A 14,046-nucleotide genomic window follows, 5' to 3' on the forward strand; every position below is an offset into this window, starting at 1 on the left:
TAAAGCCTTACTTTTCCTACTGAGAGGTGGCATCACAGGAACCCTTGAGCCTGCTCTAAGTGCAAGATAGGGTGTAACCAGTTTTGCTCAGGAACAGGTACTCAAGGACTCTTGTAGAGCCATTGCTCAGAGCAGGCCATCAGAGCATCTCTGAAAATGGCTCATGCAGAGGGAGAAGGGGGCAGGTGGTCACTAGGGTATCTGCAGTAGGGAGGGAGTGGAGTTGAGGACTGGAGGAGCAGGCAGCGTGAATGGGAGGCTGTGGCTTATCAGACAAAGGAAGCCATCCTGTTAGTTTCACTTCTCTGGGCTCAGGGCTCTAGGGGATCTAAGCTGGATCTACCTTGCAGGGTGGGTAATTCAGGTATGCCTGTGATACATTTCTAGAATTTTGGCTCTCAACTTCTCTGGTAGAATGCTAATTTATATTAATAGGAAACCATGATCTTGGAATGTGAGAGCCAGGATGGTTCCCATTTATTCATTCATTCATTCAACTAATATTTGTTGAGGACCTATTGTGTGCTGTTTTAGATACTGGAAATAAACCAGGTTAAAAAACTGACAACAATTTCTGACTTTATAGAGATTATATTCTACAGAGGGGAGGCAATAATCAAAATATATCAGTAAATGATATGCTAAGGAGGTGATAATGTCTATGAAGGAAATATGATAGAGGAAGGAGTTACAATTTAAAATAGAGCAGTCAGGGAACACCTCACTGAAAGGTGTCCTGTGAATGAGATGTGAGGGTCAAATGAACAGCAAGAAGGCCAGAATGTCTGAAGCCCAGGAAGGAGGAGGAGGAGGAGGAGGAGGAGAGGTCGTCGTGGTGTTAGAGAGGTGGGGTGTGGGAATCTGACGCCGAGTGAGATGGGAAGCCACTGGAAAGTGTTAGGAGAGGGTGTCATGATCTAATTTCCACTGGTCACCTAAACTGGCCCCTTCCTTCTAGTGATCAAGAAAAGGCCCAGAGAGATTAAATGACTTGCCCACAGACTATTTTTGATGTAGCCAAGAAAAGAACTCGGGTTTTCCTATTCATATTCTGTGAATCTCCCACTAAGATCTGCTGCGTTTCATCTCAAGATTCCAGTACTTAACATTTTTTTCAGAGCATTTTCATAAACATCACTTTGTTCTACATTGAGAAACCTGCTACCAGAGTCTTAAAGTCAGATTACAGAAGCATAGGCCAAATGACAGAAATGAAGGAATTTTCTGGCTCACACAGAGCTAGAGTTGGGTTCCACGACTTCTGATGCCTGGGCCTCTGCTTCGAAGTTGTAAACACTCTTTTCAAAAAAGAAAGCCCCTACATTCGCCACCTTGAGGCTCCTAAGGGGCATCTCAACTCCTTGGCTAAATCAACAGGTGCATTTCTGAACACTGTGCATTCATATCTAACTTCTGAAAAATCATTGTTCTGTGATGGAAGGAGCAGTCTTGGAAGGAGGACCATTTCTGATGCTGAATTCCCACCTAATGCAGAGAAAAAACTTCTACAGGTTGTTCATTAGCTGCCTTCAACTCCACATACAAAGCTGGAAAGAGTATGTGGTAATTAATAAGTGTAGGCATGTGGTGTAGGATCCTGATGGAGCAGGCATATGGCTGAGATGAGGCATGAGTTCCTGTTAAACTGTAACAGATCTGGAATCCTCCTAAATTAATCTAGCCCACAAGACAAGTACTGTTTCTGCCTGAAGTTGTAAAAACGCAACACCATCTAAAAAATCATCCTATATACAAAATCTTAAAAAAACGTGGTGGCCGGGTTATTCTGTCACTGTGTGGCTCTGATTCTGTGATTCTAGCCCTGCACAGTTTTAACACAGTGGCCACTAGCCAAATACGGCAAGTTCAAGTTGAGATGTACTGCAAGATGTACTGCAGTATAAATACATACAGAATTCAAAGACTTTATATGAAACCAAGAATGTAAACTCAGTAATAATTTAAAAAATATCTTGGGTCTATTGGGCTAAATAAACACATTATTAAATTTTTCTTTTTACAATTTTTAATGTGATTACTGGGAAATTAAAATTACACATATGGCTTGCATGCAATGGTGTACTGGAGCCAGCTCACCAGTTCATGAGAGCCATTTGTGTGTCTTTCCTCTCAATTTCTGTGTTTAGTGAGGTCATAATGGTAGTGTGAAATCAACCACAGTGGGTATTTTTATACCACGGAAATTGGAGCTTTTTTTGTTGTTGTTTTTGAGAGCTGGTTTGCCAGCACATCACTCCTGACATTATATTTCACAGTCATTGCTATTCTATATGTTTTATTTCCCAAGATTTCTTATCTGGGTGTGCAGGTTGAGCATGGGAGTTCTGAATGCTTTCTTTTGTTTCTTTCCCCTAGTGCTTATATTATCACATTCATTTATTCATTCATCCACAATCACTGAATAAATACCATGTATACGGTACTGTTTTAGACCATGTAGATTTAAGATGAATAAATCACAATCCTGCTTTTAGGCACTCTGGAGCTAGTGAGAGTAATGATCTAGAACAGGATAGAAATTGGAGCAGATTTCCAAGGCAAAGATAAAAGTGAAACCCAGTGAATAGGACAGACTGTAGTGCTTGGACAAGGGTGAGATGCAGGGGCAGAAAAAGCTTCAGGGAGGTTGAGCTGGGTCTTTAAGGATGAATAGGAGTTTGTCAAGAGAGAAGCTGGGGGAGATCATTTCAGGTGTAATGGGGTTGCCAAGTGGCTTGGAGTTGCCATGGCCTGGGAGGTAGGAACAGGGCGTCCTGTTAAATGAGACTGAAAGAGGATTTAGAGCACAAGGAGGAAAGCTGTGTAGAACATGCTGAAAAGTCACACAAATGTATTTACTCTACTCCTTCCTGATTCCCTTCTCCAATGTCTCCTTCCAGGAAAGGATAATCGGAATGTACAGCATCTAACCTTGAAGCCTCATGTCCCAAGGATCAGGATTCCATGCAGGAAACAAAGCTTTGATACCAGACTCTGGTGGGTGGGTGGTGAGGAGATCAGACTGCACCTGGAGACCCCTCTACAAGGGCCAGGAGGAAGATGAGACTCCATGAGTGGTGGTTGGGCAGGGGGTGGTTCCATTTTGTCATCTGGAGTGTTCTTAAGGGCGTGGGTAACTTTGAAATTCCCAGGGGTGTGTCACATTGACGATGCCATGTGAAGATGCCCATTGGTGACAGCGTCAATGTGAGAATGACAGGGAAGAGCCAGCAGGAGTAAGTCACAGATAGTGACATTGCAGTAAAGGGTGGTGGGAGAGCACATGGTCAGAAAGTTCTCTGTGTGACCCAGGAATATCATCCCCTCACTGGACCTCAGTTTCCTCATCTCTAAAATCAGCAAGTTGGACTAAAGTTTATGTATTTTAATGTTTATTGTATTTATTGATTATTTTATATTCCCTTTTCCTATGTTTTAAGCATGGTGGTATTTCTCATAAAATAAACTTGATTTTATTTTTTACAGATGTGGCTTTTGTCAGTATTACAAATGGTCAATAGCACAAAATAGAAAAAATCCTTTCTTATGTCTGCATGTTATACCACCTGCTCTGGTATGTCTGAATACTAAGTCCTAAAGTGCAGAATTTCTAACCTAGAAGCAGAGGATTTTGCACATTTCCTAGCATCTCTAGCCCAGTGTCATTTTCTTAATTTGTAAGGGGCCATCTCAGTCCCTTCTTAGGTCAGGAATTATATTATTTAGATGCTAGAGGTGGAGGCTTGGGTACCTGGACCGTGTGCCAATGGTGAACCCTTCTTGTTCATCATCTCCTGATATCTGAGAGATTCTTGCTGCTCTGGAAGTCAGTAGGTCAAGAGCAAAGGTATTCTGAGCTGAATGGTGTCTTGTATGTTCGTTTAGACCTTTTCTCTTTTCATCTGTATCTCACTGTTCAGGCCACTCACCAGATGCTGGCACCATGCTCTTGGACTTCCCAGCCTCTAGAGCTGTGAGCTGAATAAACTTCCATTCATTATAAATTACCCAGTCTGTGGTATTCTGGTATAGCAACAGAAAATGAACTAAGAGAGTTTATTCACCAGGCTGAGCACATAATGGGGAAATGAGGGCAGCTTCTCTGGAGGACTAGAAACAGATCAGGCTGTGATTCTCTTTGGGCATCTTAGAGGTAGTGCTGCTCAGAAACTAGATCAAGTGACTGTCCTCTAGGCTCATTCAGGACTCAGTCTGCTTGATAACAATACAGCAACATCAACAACAACACAGCTAACACTGACTGCTTATGTGTCAAGCACTTCTCCCCACAACTGTATGAGTAGAATTATTATTATATCCATTCTGAGGACAAGAAAACTGAGGCTCAGAGGAGAAACACCGCTTATCTTGGGTGAATGGCAGAGTCAGGATTAAAACCCAGTCTGTATGACTCAGGGTCCTTGATGTTGGGTTGTTTTTGGCCCCATCTAATGCACTTGGTGTGGTGAGTTTCTCTTCTCCATTGACTTCTAGCTTTCCTTTACTCTTAGAAGGACTCTTGAGCTTGCTACTTCTCAACTCCCTCGCCCACTGCTCTGGGCTCTCCTGGCTCTGCGGCCTCTCTCCTTAGCTTGGATACTGAGCCTGGACATCCCAGAGGGTCACTCTCTAGGACCCTGGGTCCCTTGCTTCTCTGTCTGTCCCACACCTGTCCTTTGTCCCTGCAGCCCTGTGCAAGGCACGCAGGTGGTCCATGTCCACGAGATGCCCTCATCACTGGGCCTACACCCCACTACCCTCTGTTTTCATCTCCCTTTCTCATTCCCAAAATGCCCACTCTAGACATTCACTGCTCTTTTCATTCCCATATACCCTCACTCCACCCTCCCTGCACAGTGAAAGAAGATGACAATTCATGGAGAAAGCAGGAAATTCCCTCCACATTCCCTCCCTTCCCCATGGCCCTGGTCTCCCTGCCTCTATGCCATGTCTCCTCTCAAGGCCTTTCTTCCTTCCAGCTGTCCTGCAGAACAACTGTGCTTCCTGCCTCCTGCTCAGCCTGACTTTGCCTGAGTATCTCCCTCTTCTGCCTTCAATCCTTTTCTAGCACAGTTTCCTCTTCACCTGTAAATGTGCCTGCTTCTTTCATCCTAAAGATCAGTCCCTTGCCCACTGTCCCCCTTAAATTACAATCTTATCTCTCCTTCTGTCACCACAGCCTCAGTCTGAATCTCAGCTTTGCCCCTTACCCATTCTGTGACCTTGAGCAGGTTATATGACCTCCCTGTGCCTCCATTTTTTCATCTTTAAAATGGGACTCATCGCATTACCTACAATATATGGCTGCTATGATTTTAAAAAGTTTAATACATGCAAAACAGCAAGAATGAGGGCTGGCACATGCTAAGCCATCACTGAGAACTAGCTACAATTATTCTCCTCCCATGCTCCCGAGACTGTCTTCTTCTGTGACGGCTAGGCACCATTTTCCTTCAGGCTTCCCTCTCTCCTAAGATTGAGACTTCTAAGGCTCCTCTGAAGTAACCACCTCCTCCCCACACTCTCTCTAAAGGCTGGTGCTCCTCAGGATTGTCCTCTCCTAACCTTCCTTGCCTCAGCCTTGCTGTATGTTCTTCCCCAGTGATCCCATCCACTCCGGTGACTTTAGCTAAGACAGATCTGCTGACGATGACCAGATCCCTTTTTTTCAAATTCTGACACTTTTATTGTACATGCAATCATGTTCATCATAAAAAAATGCAAAATGTAGATAAGTGCTACCTCCTTCCTGTCACCACTGGCCTAGCTATAGTTCTGGTTTACATTGTCTCATTTCCTACACAATCAAACCTTCCCTGCTGTCCACAGACATCTTCTGAAACACAAAGTCTGATCCTGTGGCTTTGCCTAAGGATTGAGGTATTGTAGCTCTTACAATCTGCCCCAGTGTATTTCCTCAACATCAATATCCCATCTCTCCATCCTATGTCTCATACTTGTTTCAAGGCAACCTCAAGGCTTCCCAAGTCCCCTGTTCCCTTTCACAACTCCATGATTTTGCACATCGTGTTTCTTCCACGTGGTATTCTTTCTTGACTCTCTGCACGGTGCACACTCCCTCTCTTTGTTTTGAACCCAGTTTACTTTTGCTGCAAAGAGTTTCCCGACACCCCCAAGTAAAATTTGCTGCCATTCTTTCTGTTTTCCACAAGTTTTGGTTCATACTTCCAATACTTTGCACTAATCTATGAGCATCTTGAGGGCAGGGATGAGGTTTTATTTGTCACTGCAGCTCCAGTGCCTGTTGTGGGCCTGGTGCAGCTGGTGTCTGGCCCATGCCTAGTGAATGAATGAGTGAACTCTTGATTTCATGCTGCTGACATGAAAGCTTAGAAAGGCATGACATTAACATATACCTAAAAAAGACAGAGGTTTAAACCATAAATGCAGATTTCTTTTTCTTTAGAAGGAAATATAATTTTGAAACATTTGAAAATAACTAGCTTATAAAGCCACTTAAAGAGGGAAAAGCAAGTTCCCCATTTATGCAAATGTATCTGAGAGTATCACTACCACCCCAAACCCTATTGATGAGAAAAAAATCTTCCATGATAATATTTATCCCTTGCATGAAGTTGTGCGTTTCTTCAAAGATCTCTACATTGGCAATCTAATCTGATCTTCATAACCTCCCTGTGACAGACTGCAAAAATGGTCTCAATTCTCCATTCCCCCTTGCATCCAAGCCCATACAAAGAACCTCTGTAGCATTTCTCATCAAGAGGTGTAATCTATTTTCCCATCCCTTGGATCTGAGCTGACCTTGTGATTTGCTGTGACCAGTAGAATATAGCAGAAGTGACATTTTCTTTTCTAGTCCTGAGTCTAGTCCTCCAAAGGCCTTGCAGCTTCTGCGTTCTCTGTTTGACACCTGTGACTACCATGTAAATAAGGTTGGGCCAGCCTACTGAAGAATGAAAGACCACATGGAGCAGAGCTGAGTCAGCTGATTCATCCCAGCCAAGACCTCTGATGCTTGAGCAAGCTGAGCAAAGCCAACTGGTAGCTGAACTTCTAGCTGCCCACAGACACATGAGCAAGGCCATCCTAGACCAGCCAGCCCCTAGAAACCTTCAGTTCCTAAGCTAAATAAACTGTAGTTTTAAGCCAATATGTTTGAGGTGATTTGTTATACACCTCTAGCTAACTGATAGACTCTATAAGAGAAAAGGATAGGAGTAACAATTATCTCCATTGTTGGAATGAGGAATCAGAGGCTGGAGGAGGCAAAGCTTCAGTTCCTAATTCAATGCTGTGTCTAACAGTGGTGGTTTTCAATAATTGGTTGGACACAGAGTTCTACCTTCAGGCAAAATTGTATGTATTCCAATATGGAAAGCCAGTCAAAAGAGTACCTATTCTGTTGAAGCTGGCATAGGGCCCTAGAACCCTATACCTTTCTTACTCTTTGGCTCTTTTCTGCAGGGTGGTCCCTGGGGGGCCCTGGATCAACACAGTTCGACAACACTACATTTATACCACCAGTCAACCACTCCCAAAATATACATGGAGTAGCTACTGTGTGCTTAGGCTTGGCCTTGAGACAGTGGGTGGCATTAAGGGCAAGCAGAATGTGTGGTTTATAGTCTGCAATAACCTAAATCAAGATGGAGAAAAACAAGTCAACAATTATGAAGTAATAACAAACCACATGCAAATGGTGACATGTAAGTGAGTGGTGAAATTTGTGGTAGAAGGTCTAGGCCCTAAAGGCATGGTAGAGATGGTGATGGTTGTTTGGGAGAGTCAGAAAGGGACTCATGGAGAAAGTGAACCCCGAACAGGACAGGACTTGAATGGTCAAAGGAGAAAGAGGAGAGCCTTTCAGACAGGGAAATGGTAGGGTCTAGGGGATGGGGGTGCATATTTTGTTTGTGGGACAGATCAGGAAATATGGCCTACAGGGCTAAAGAAGTTTCAGGGCCTTGGAATGGAGTGAGCTATCCATGGAAGTAGATTGTGAGCTGCCTCTATGTCCTTTAAGGTCCACCTTTTCCATGAAGCCTTCTCTCATTACTCCCCAAAGAATAATTTATTATTTTTCTGAATGCCATGCCCTTCATTAAGTAATTAATGACTTTTCCTCTCCACCACAGTGCAAATTCCTGTAGGGCAGAGCTAGTTTTCTCCTTTCTTGATATTATTCATGGAGTTGGACTTGGGAGATTTTGGCCTGCATACTTTGACTAATGATAAACTTCACTATGGACATGTTGCTGTACTTCACAGCAAAGGGATCACAACTTCTCAGTCTCAACCCCTGTCATTTTACAGTCAGTATAGTGTCACCCTGTCCAGCATTTTGGATTGGGAAATGGGGTGCTAACAGATGGGCAATTGGATTTAGCACCTTTTGAGTCAAAGGCTTCTGGGTTCTAAGGGATGGGGAAAGGGGCCCATTAATCACAAATGACATTCTGTGAATACTCTATTATGAAAGATTGCTGGTTTTAAAACAGGTTCACAAATTCTTTGATGCTTCTTCTATCAACAGGTGGAGTCCAATTCTCTTGATTATGGGCTGGCCTTAGTGACTCTCCCCTTACAAACAGAAAGTAGCAGAAGTGATACTGTATGACTTTGAAGCTAGCTCATAAAAGGCAAGATAGCTCCTGCCTGGGTCTCTGTAGCTTTGGAGAAGCTTTTGAATCCCTGATCTACCATGTGTATTAAGTATGTTTTTATTCTCGGTATTTTGATGCTTTGATGTCTGAGGCCTTGCTGACCCTGGAGGTTAGCTAATTAATCCTCTCAGGGTTAGCTAATTCCTAGAGATAAGAAACAACTCCTGTGGGAGGGTGCCCTTCATATGCATACCAAATAACCAGAGCCTGTGCCCCAACCACCTCTTTTGTGGAGTTCTCTCACTCCAGACCTCTCTGTTTCAGGCCTAATCACCCCAGGGCCATGTACCAGACAACTAAGAACAGCTGCTATGCCCTAGAGCCCACTGAATTATTCAAACTAGACAATCCTAAACCTACTTGCCCTGCCTCCCTTGCCCATTCCTTTCCACAGGAACACAATAAAGGCTCTTGCCCAAATTCCAGCCCTGCAACCCTGGTGCCTGTGTTTCCCATGCGACTCCCCTTGGCGTGCCATGCCCCTCCCCTTGGCATCTCTGAGTATAACAAACTGTCCTTGCAATGGCAGTTGTCTCTTGATCCATTGGCCTCATCACATCTGAATAATGTGGGTTACATTTTAAAACACAATGTAGGAAGTCTGCCAAGCTGGAGGGACCACATGGACAGACCACAGAGAGAGGGAGGGAGAGGCAAGGAGCCCCTGCTGTTCCAGCCTTCTCAGCCCAGGAGCCAGACACTGAAGAAGCCTTTAAGAATACCCCTGCTCCAGTGACTCCTGTAATCCCAGCACTTTGGGAGGCCGAGGTAGGCAGATCACGAGGTCAGGAGTTCGAGACCAGTCTGGCCAATATGGTGAAACCGATCTCTACTAAAAATACAAACAAATTAGCTGGACGTGGTGGTGCGCACCTGTAGTCCCAGCTACTCAGGAGGCTGAGGCAGGAGAATTGCTTAAACCCGGGAGGCGGAGGTTACAGTAAGCCGAGATTGCACCACTGCACTCCAGCCTGGGCGACAGAGTGAGACTCCATCTCAAAAAACAAAACAAAACAAAACAAAATAAAATACAATAAAATACAATAAAATACAATAAAATAAAAGAAGACCCCTGGTCCAGCCACCTTCTGACTGAAACTGCCTGCGTGTTTCCAAGCAGGAACTGCCCATCAGCTCCCAGAACCAGGAGAGACAATCATAATAAATGACTACTGTTGTTTTATAACACTAAGCTGGGACAGTTTGTTACAGTCATAGGTATCTGAAACAGGAGAGATGATTAGAGTTACAGTTCTGCAGGTTTCAGTTTTATTCCCCTTGACTGCCAAATCACTATTTATGACTCTTCAAGATAATTTAATTCTTAAAATTTGAAATCCTTCAAGTTAGAGCAAGATGCTGTTGGATGGCCTCTACTCCCCACCCGGGGCACCAGGAACATCTCTCTTGTATTGCTTGGTACGATATCTCAAAGAGAACATCAAAAACTACTCAGAAATATTTCTAGGGGCACTAGGAGGAAATTCAGAGCTCAGCATGGCCAACAAGAAAAACAAAAAAAGTGGGAAGGAAAAAAAAAAAAAAAAAAAAAAAAAAAAAGAAAACAAGACAAACTAGGCTTTCAAAGAAAATTGAGGATCTGGAGAGCCTTCAACTATTTTTGATTTATAGTTAAACGTTTCTTGAGATTGAAGTCCTGATTAGCCCAGTTCTCTCAAGTTCTGCCTTAGCCCTGATTTATGGGAAGGCCAGGCCAGAGCAAAATGAAAGCAAAATGTGGTGTTCTTTGAAATTACCTTGGAGCACTTGAAGGAGAGCACAAGTGCTCACATGGGGATTGAAAAGGAAGTGATGAGATGAGCTTCTGAAGCCCTAGATCTGCGGGTGCCTAGTGTGTGGAGAGGGAGACTGTGAAGGATGAACTACAATCTCTGCAGGTGAAACCCCCATAGGATGCTTTGTTTGACTTGGTTCCCCATAGACTGAATTCTCCATCAAAAGGGGGATCTGAGATCTCAGGCTGGCAGCTTTGATTTAGTGACCCTTCCATCACCAGCTAGAAAGGAGAAACTTACAACACGCAGAGAATGACAGGGGCATGGAGGGAGGGGGCTACCTGGCAGTGGGTGGTGGTAGTGGAATCCAGACTCACTTTGGCTCAGAGACTGAATCACCCTCTGTCCCAGGCAAGAGAGCTCCCTGATTCAGATTCCCCACTCTGACCTTCCTTTTACCATGCCTTTTCATGGTCAAGAAACCCACAGGGCTCAGAAGATATGCCCACGTGGAGCTCACTGCCCTCTTTTTGGCCTCACTAGGGGTACCTGGGATCTGTAATTTCCTGAATAAATGGATCCAGACCCACTTCCATGGTCGGTGGGGACAGAGCTCCTCCCTGCTTCATCTTTCTGAGGATAGATATCACTGGTGCTGTGTACATTTCAGGACTTGAAGGCGGCCAAGTGGTGGCCATTTATAGGAGGCTGTAGAAAAGCCTGGACATACAGCCTAGGATGTTCATATGCATATGCCCAGGTCTCATAAAATGTAGGATGGAGCCAAGGGTGGGAAGAGAGGAGAGGTATAGGCCAGAGTCCTCTAGCTTTGCTACAGAAAGCTGAGAATTCTGAGAATTTGAAATTCAAACTTGGCTTTTCAGGTTGATGAACAGGTATATTTGTCAATGAAGAAGGAAGAAATATATTGCATTTGACATTTGTTGTCTTGATTTATAACTCTTGCATAGTTAGCCATATGGTATATGTGAGCTTCCATATGTACTTGTGCCCTAGGCATGCAAATGTTAGGACAGGGTCTGTGCAAAGGGCAGAGGCAGTGTGTGTCATTGGTCTATTGTGTCAGCCTGCGGAGAGCTCAGTCTTCAGCCCTCTCCCTTGAGGGTGGGACAGTTTTTGTGGGGTGGTATTGCTTTCAATTTTAACTCCACTCCCAAGCCACCTCAGCGCAAGAGTCAGCAATGGCTGCTCCCATCTATAGGAAGAACCTGAAGACCTATGGAATATTCTGGACCTAATCTACTGTCTTTAACCTATCTCTCACCACTATCCTCTTCTCCTCCATGAATCTTCTGTCTGGTAGCACAAGCCCCTTCACTACTTCTCCATGCTCCTCTCCCCATAACTCCCTACATTACACACACATGCATACACACACAAGCATACATGCACATAGGTGCACATACACACACGTACGTGCAGGTAAGTAGGTTCCTTCCCGTCAATTGATTCATGACACTAATTCTGTCTCTTAGAATTTTTTCTAAAAATTTTTTCTAAAAATTTTGCTCGTCTCTCCATCCCATCCAAATCCTACCCATTTAAAAACATCTAGTTTAACTTCCTAGATAAACTTTGTTTATTCATTAATTCATACAATAGTTAGTAATCGACACTGTACTAAGCCCTAGCTTACAGCAATGTGAATACGTAGTTTTTTCTAATCCAGTTTGCCTTGATCTCTGATTTCTAAACATCTGTATATGTCATTTCTACTACATTTTAATAAAGTTTCAACACTGTTGTCTAAATTTTCCCAGTTGTAGATTTTGTCTTAAACTAGATGATATATTTTTGATGAGCAGGAACTCTGTGCTGGGCCATGTTTACATTTTACTCATTGGCCTACAGAATTTAATGGCATAAAGTTGATATGCAGAAAAGGGCCATTGATTAAGTGATAGGCAGATTGATGGAGGGATCAACTGATTTGCTGCCAAGCCACATCCCATGTAAGGGAATTTTCAGAGTATGGGTGGTCTGGCTTCCATTCTTTCTCTGCCATTTTAAATGAATTGTTTCTAATGTATTATGGACGTATAATGCCTGAATTCATTTCAGCCCCTTTGAATATATTGATATTTTGGCCTGAAGTCTTAATAAGAATGATTTCTGTATTACGACTTTGAGTTTTTATTTGTAACTTATAACAAATTACTCTTGTAGAAAATCTTTTGTTGAAATAAGTAAATTCAGTTATTTATTATTTCTTATTATTTCCATATGACATTTGGTTTGCTTTTCTAACATCTTCTCTAGTGGGCTGGAATCCCTGTTTCTATTTCTCTTCTTTCAAGAAAGAAGCTTATATTGAAGCAGTATTTCTCAAAATTATGAAGCCTGGGTCAGTGCCATAAGCATCATCTAGAAACCTGCTAGAAATGCAGTTATCAGGACCCAGTCCAGACCTATCAGTTGAACAAGGCTTCTAGGTGATTCTGATGCATGCTAAAATTTGTGAATCACTCTATTAGTTAAAAGAACACTGAGCTGGCAGTGTAGACCCTGAATTTTGGCTCTGGCTATGTTACTAAAGGCTGTGTGACTCACTCTGAGTCTTGGTTTCCTTGTGCCCATTTTTCTGTCTGTCTTGGTGTTTTGGGGGATACTATTCTGCTCTTAGTTTTTTTAACTGCTGACATGGTGACAATAATAATGATGCTTCATAAGGTTGTGTTAAAGATCAAATAATTTATTACATACCCATCCTTATGGAATTTTTTTTAAACCTCTCAGAATAAAGGGAGCCCAGGCTTTCATTATTTTACATTGGGTTGCACAATCGAGAAATGTTGATTTCCACCATATGTGTTACAGCCCAGTGGGGAAGCACACACACACACTTGCCCATAGAATGAGTATACCTGAAGTGCCCCGATAAGTGGTATATATGATGACAATAACCTCAGAAGAGGAAGCAGCTTCTGAGAGCTGGAGTGGTCACACTGAGAAGGTTGCATCTCAAAGATGAGTTCTGGATTGAGACTTAAAGGTAGGTTACAGATCGATGAATAGTGAGGAGGGGCACTCCTGGTCAACTCAGGCAAGTGAATGCCAGGGTTAAATATGGCAGTCTAAAATGGGGGTGCAAAGTGGAGACAATGAGTAGATCAATTGCCAGGAATGGGGTGTGTGTTGAGAGATTTAGTGGAAGACAACTTGGAAAAGATATTGGGACCAGGTGTTGAGGGTCTTGATAGAAGGCAAAAGAACCTGGAAACTCCAAGAGAGAACACTAACATAAGAGGTCAATGGTTATGTTTTAGATATCTTCAGGGTCAGAAGGATATTTACTAGGTGATTTGTTGTGGGCATCTTATTACAGGCTTTTAGGAAAGAAGACAGAAGTTAGTTCTGAACCCTTGAATTCTGTTTTGGGAATTGCCTTGGCTGGCTCAATGGAGCTAGTCTAAATGCATACGTGTTAATTAACTCGGAACAGCTTTAAAGACTGACCTAACCACAAAATTTCAGATACCCCAGAGGAAAAGAAACAAGTTCATCATAGCGTTAGCTCTCAGTTCTGGCTATATATTAGAATCACTGGGGAGCTTTAAAAAAATCCATATCTGGACCCTACCCCAGAGATTTTGGTTTAATTGGTCCAGGATGGGGTCTATGCACTGTTTTAAAAGCTCCCCAGG

At 43.1% G+C, this 14,046-nt stretch overlaps 1 protein-coding gene and 1 long non-coding RNA gene across 2 annotated transcripts in view; one reads left to right on the forward strand and one right to left on the reverse strand.

The window, feature by feature from the left end:
* The window catches only part of LOC140708991 (uncharacterized), a 167,989-nt gene that overhangs the window by 153,259 nt on the left and 684 nt on the right, over positions 1 to 14,046 (forward strand). The gene's annotated exons all lie outside the window — the stretch shown is intronic.
* SLC14A2 (solute carrier family 14 member 2) overlaps positions 1 to 14,046 on the reverse strand; it is a 204,956-nt gene that overhangs the window by 102,884 nt on the left and 88,026 nt on the right. The window lies entirely within an intron of this gene.

This window comes from Chlorocebus sabaeus, chromosome 18 (assembly GCF_047675955.1).
Source record: "Chlorocebus sabaeus isolate Y175 chromosome 18, mChlSab1.0.hap1, whole genome shotgun sequence".
Lineage (NCBI taxonomy): Eukaryota > Metazoa > Chordata > Mammalia > Primates > Cercopithecidae > Chlorocebus > Chlorocebus sabaeus.